Source organism: Apteryx mantelli, unplaced genomic scaffold, assembly GCF_036417845.1.
Source record: "Apteryx mantelli isolate bAptMan1 unplaced genomic scaffold, bAptMan1.hap1 HAP1_SCAFFOLD_92, whole genome shotgun sequence".
In the NCBI taxonomy this organism is placed as follows: Eukaryota; Metazoa; Chordata; class Aves; order Apterygiformes; family Apterygidae; genus Apteryx; species Apteryx mantelli.
The window spans coordinates 461743-467373 of NW_027118814.1; positions in this window are offsets into that span (position 1 = coordinate 461743).

A 5631-nucleotide genomic window follows, 5' to 3' on the forward strand; every position below is an offset into this window, starting at 1 on the left:
CCTTCTCACCCTCGCCGCCTAGCAAAGCGCCGTGTGCCTTCGCCGCCTCCCAAATCGCTTCGTGCCTTCGCCGCCTAGCAAAGCGTCCTCAGCCTTGGCTGCCTAGCAAAGCTGCACGTCCGCTCGCCGCCTAGCAAAGCACTGTGTGCCCTCGCCGCCTCCTAGAGCGCTGCGTCCTTGGGCGCCTGGCAAAGCGCTGTGTGCCTTCGGCGCCTACAAAAGCGCCGTGTCCCTTCGGCGCTACTACGGCGTTTGCTAAGCGGCGAGGCGGCGAAGGGACGCAGCGCTGTGTGAGGCGGCGAAGGCAAGCAGCGCTTTGCTAGGCGCCGAAGGCACGAAGCGATTGGGGAGGCGGCGAAGGGACACGGCGCTTTGCTAGGCGGCGAGGGCGAGAAGGCACGCAGCGCTTTCTTAGGCGGGGAGGCAGCGAAGGAACACGGCGCTTTGCTAGGCGCCGAAGGAACACGCCGCTTTGCTAGGCGGCGAGGCGGCAAAGGGACACGGCGCTTTGCTAGGCGGCGAGGACGAGAAGGCACGCAGCGCTTTCTTAGGCGGCGAGGCGCCGAAGGCACGCCGCGCTGTGTGAGGCGGCGAAGGCACGCACTGCTTTGCCAGCCGCCGAAGGCACGCAGCGCTTTGCTAGGCTGCGATGCGGCGAGGCGCCGAAGGCAGGCACTTCTTTGCTAGGCGCCCAAGGAACACGGCGCTTTGCTAGGCGGCGAGGCGGCGAAGGGACGCGGAGCTTTGCTAGGCGGCGAGGCGGCGAAGGGACACGGAGCTTTGCTAGGCAGCGAGGCGGCGAACGCACAAAGCGATTTGCTCGGCGGTCATTCGCTGCCTCGCACAAGAGCTAACCACTGTGCATGTTGGCTGTCTCACAAACAAGCAGCCTGCTGCGTCTCTTCGCTGCCTCGCCAACAAGCAAACCGCTGCATCTCTTCGCTGCCTCGCCAACAAGCAAAGCACTCGATCTGCTCGCCGCCTCGCCAGCATGCAAAGCGCCGCGTCTCTTCGCCGCCTCGCAAACTAAACGGTGCATCTGTTCAGTGCCTCGCCAAAAAGCAGAGCGCTGCGTGTATTCGCTGACTGGCAGAAAGCAAAGCACGGCGCCTGTTCGCTGCCTGGCCGACAAGCAAAGCGCTCCGCCTCTTCGCTGCCTCGCAAACGAAGGAAGCGCTGCGTGCCTTCGGCGCCTAGCAAAGCAGCGCGTGCCTTCGCCGCCTCGCCGCCTAGCAAAGCGCTGCGTGCCTTCTCGCCCTCGCCGCCTAGCAAAGCGCCGTGTGCCTTCGCCGCCTCCCAAATCGCTTCGTGCCTTCGCCGCCTAGCAAAGCGCCTAGCAAAGCGTCCTCAGCCTTGGCTGCCTAGCAAAGCTGCACGTCCGCTCGCCGCCTAGCAAAGCACTGTGTGCCCTCGCCGCCTCCTAGAGCGCTGCGTCCTTGGGCGCCTGGCAAAGCGCTGTGTGCCTTCGGCGCCTACAAAAGCGCCGTGTCCCTTCGGCGCTACTACGGCGTTTGCTAAGCGGCGAGGCGGCGAAGGGACGCAGCGCTGTGTGAGGCGGCGAAGGCAAGCAGCGCTTTGCTAGGCGCCGAAGGCACGAAGCGATTGGGGAGGCGGCGAAGGGACACGGCGCTTTGCTAGGCGGCGAGGGCGAGAAGGCACGCAGCGCTTTCTTAGGCGGCGAGGCGCCGAAGGCACGCCGCGCTGTGTGAGGCGGCGAAGGCACGCACTGCTTTGCCAGCCGCCGAAGGCACGCAGCGCTTTGCTAGGCTGCGATGCGGCGAGGCGCCGAAGGCAGGCACTTCTTTGCTAGGCGCCAAAGGAACATGGCGCTTTGCTAGGCGGCAAGGCGGCGAAGGGACGCGGAGCTTTGCTAGGCGGCGAGGCGGCGAAGGGACACGGAGCTTTGCTAGGCAGCGAGGCGGCGAACGCACAAAGCGATTTGCTCGGCGGTCATTCGCTGCCTCGCACAATAGCTAACCACTGTGCATGTTGGCTGTCTCACAAACAAGCAGCCTGCTGCGTCTCTTCGCTGCCTGGCCAACAAGCAAACCGCTCCACCTCTTCGCTGCCTCGCAAACGAAGGAAGCGCTGCGTGCCTTCGGCGCCTAGCAAAGCAGCGCGTGCCTTCGCCGCCTCGCCGCCTAGCAAAGCGCTGCGTGCCTTCTCGCCCTCGCCGCCTAGCAAAGCGCCGTGTGCCTTCGCCGCCTCCCAAATCGCTTCGTGCCTTCGCCGCCTAGCAAAGCGCCTAGCAAAGCGTCCTCAGCCTTGGCTGCCTAGCAAAGCTGCACGTCCGCTCGCCGCCTAGCAAAGCACTGTGTGCCCTCGCCGCCTCCTAGAGCGCTGCGTCCTTGGGCGCCTGGCAAAGCGCTGTGTGCCTTCGGCGCCTACAAAAGCGCCGTGTCCCTTCGGCGCTACTACGGCGTTTGCTAAGCGGCGAGGCGGCGAAGGGACGCAGCGCTGTGTGAGGCGGCGAAGGCAAGCAGCGCTTTGCTAGGCGCCGAAGGCACGAAGCGATTGGGGAGGCGGCGAAGGGACACGGCGCTTTGTTGGGCGGCGAGGGCGAAAAGGGTCGCAGCGCTTTCTTAGGCGGCGAGGCAGCGAAGGAACACGGCGCTTTGCTAGGCGCCGAAGGAACACGCCGCTTTGCTAGGCGGCGAGGCGGCGAAGGGACACGGCGCTTTGCTAGGCGGCGAGGGCGAGAAGGCACGCAGCGCTTTCTTAGGCGGCGAGGCGCCGAAGGCACGCCGCGCTGTGTGAGGCGGCGAAGGCACGCACTGCTTTGCCAGCCGCCGAAGGCACGCAGCGCTTTGCTAGGCTGCGATGCGGCGAGGCGCCGAAGGCAGGCACTTCTTTGCTAGGCGCCCAAGGAACACGGCGCTTTGCTAGGCGGCGAGGCGGCGAAGGGACGCGGAGCTTTGCTAGGCGGCGAGGCGGCGAAGGGACACGGAGCTTTGCTAGGCAGCGAGGCGGCGAACGCACAAAGCGATTTGCTCGGCGGTCATTCGCTGCCTCGCACAATAGCTAACCACTGTGCATGTTGGCTGTCTCACAAACAAGCAGCCTGCTGCGTCTCTTCGCTGCCTGGCCAACAAGCAAACCGCTCCACCTCTTCGCTGCCTCGCAAACGAAGGAAGCGCTGCGTGCCTTCGGCGCCTAGCAAAGCAGCGCGTGCCTTCGCCGCCTCGCCGCCTAGCAAAGCGCTGCGTGCCTTCTCGCCCTCGCCGCCTAGCAAAGCGCCGTGTGCCTTCGCCGCCTCCCAAATCGCTTCGTGCCTTCGCCGCCTAGCAAAGCGCCTAGCAAAGCGTCCTCAGCCTTGGCTGCCTAGCAAAGCTGCACGTCCGCTCGCCGCCTAGCAAAGCACTGTGTGCCCTCGCCGCCTCCTAGAGCGCTGCGTCCTTGGGCGCCTGGCAAAGCGCTGTGTGCCTTCGGCGCCTACAAAAGCGCCGTGTCCCTTCGGCGCTACTACGGCGTTTGCTAAGCGGCGAGGCGGCGAAGGGACGCAGCGCTGTGTGAGGCGGCGAAGGCAAGCAGCGCTTTGCTAGGCGCCGAAGGCACGAAGCGATTGGGGAGGCGGCGAAGGGACACGGCGCTTTGCTAGGCGGCGAGGGCGAGAGGGCACGCAGCGCTTTCTTAGGCGGCGAGGCGCCGAAGGCACGCCGCGCTGTGTGAGGCGGCGAAGGCACGCACTGCTTTGCCAGCCGCCGAAGGCACGCAGCGCTTTGCTAGGCTGCGATGCGGCGAGGCGCCGAAGGCAGGCACTTCTTTGCTAGGCGCCAAAGGAACATGGCGCTTTGCTAGGCGGCAAGGCGGCGAAGGGACGCGGAGCTTTGCTAGGCGGCGAGGCGGCGAAGGGACACGGAGCTTTGCTAGGCAGCGAGGCGGCGAACGCACAAAGCGATTTGCTCGGCGGTCATTCGCTGCCTCGCACAAGAGCTAACCACTGTGCATGTTGGCTGTCTCACAAACAAGCAGCCTGCTGCGTCTCTTCGCTGCCTCGCCAACAAGCAAACCGCTGCATCTCTTCGCTGCCTCGCCAACAAGCAAAGCACTCGATCTGCTCGCCGCCTCGCCAGCATGCAAAGCGCCGCGTCTCTTCGCCGCCTCGCAAACTAAACGGTGCATCTGTTCAGTGCCTCGCCAAAAAGCAGAGCGCTGCGTGTATTCGCTGACTGGCAGAAAGCAAAGCACGGCGCCTGTTCGCTGCCTGGCCGACAAGCAAAGCGCTCCACCTCTTCGCTGCCTCGCAAACGAAGGAAGCGCTGCGTGCCTTCGGCGCCTAGCAAAGCAGCGCGTGCCTTCGCCGCCTCGCCGCCTAGCAAAGCGCTGCGTGCCTTCTCGCCCTCGCCGCCTAGCAAAGCGCCGTGTGCCTTCGCCGCCTCCCAAATCGCTTCGTGCCTTCGCCGCCTAGCAAAGCGCCTAGCAAAGCGTCCTCAGCCTTGGCTGCCTAGCAAAGCTGCACGTCCGCTCGCCGCCTAGCAAAGCACTGTGTGCCCTCGCCGCCTCCTAGAGCGCTGCGTCCTTGGGCGCCTGGCAAAGCGCTGTGTGCCTTCGGCGCCTACAAAAGCGCCGTGTCCCTTCGGCGCTACTACGGCGTTTGCTAAGCGGCGAGGCGGCGAAGGGACGCAGCGCTGTGTGAGGCGGCGAAGGCAAGCAGCGCTTTGCTAGGCGCCGAAGGCACGAAGCGATTGGGGAGGCGGTGAAGGGACACGGCGCTTTGTTGGGCGGCGAGGGCGAAAAGGGTCGCAGCGCTTTCTTAGGCGGCGAGGCAGCGAAGGAACACGGCGCTTTGCTAGGCGCCGAAGGAACACGCCGCTTTGCTAGGCGGCGAGGCGGCGAAGGGACACGGCGCTTTGCTAGGCGGCGAGGGCGAGAAGGCACGCAGCGCTTTCTTAGGCGGCGAGGCGCCGAAGGCACGCCGCGCTGTGTGAGGCGGCGAAGGCACGCACTGCTTTGCCAGCCGCCGAAGGCACGCAGCGCTTTGCTAGGCTGCGATGCGGCGAGGCGCCGAAGGCAGGCACTTCTTTGCTAGGCGCCCAAGGAACACGGCGCTTTGCTAGGCGGCGAGGCGGCGAAGGGACGCGGAGCTTTGCTAGGCGGCGAGGCGGCGAAGGGACACGGAGCTTTGCTAGGCAGCGAGGCGGCGAAGAACAAAGCGATTTGCTCGGCGGTCATTCACTGCCTCGCACAATAGCTAACCACTGTGCATGTTGGCTGTCTCACAAACAAGCAGCCTGCTGCGTCTCTTCGCTGCCTGGCCAACAAGCAAACCGCTCCACCTCTTCGCTGCCTCGCAAACGAAGGAAGCGCTGCGTGCCTTCGGCGCCTAGCAAAGCAGCGCGTGCCTTCGCCGCCTCGCCGCCTAGCAAAGCGCTGCGTGCCTTCTCGCCCTCGCCGCCTAGCAAAGCGCCGTGTGCCTTCGCCGCCTCCCAAATCGCTTCGTGCCTTCGCCGCCTAGCAAAGCGCCTAGCAAAGCGTCCTCAGCCTTGGCTGCCTAGCAAAGCTGCACGTCCGCTCGCCGCCTAGCAAAGCACTGTGTGCCCTCGCCGCCTCCTAGAGCGCTGCGTCCTTGGGCGCCTGGCAAAGCGCTGTGTGCCTTCGGCGCCTACAAAAGCGCCGTGTCCCTTCGGCGCT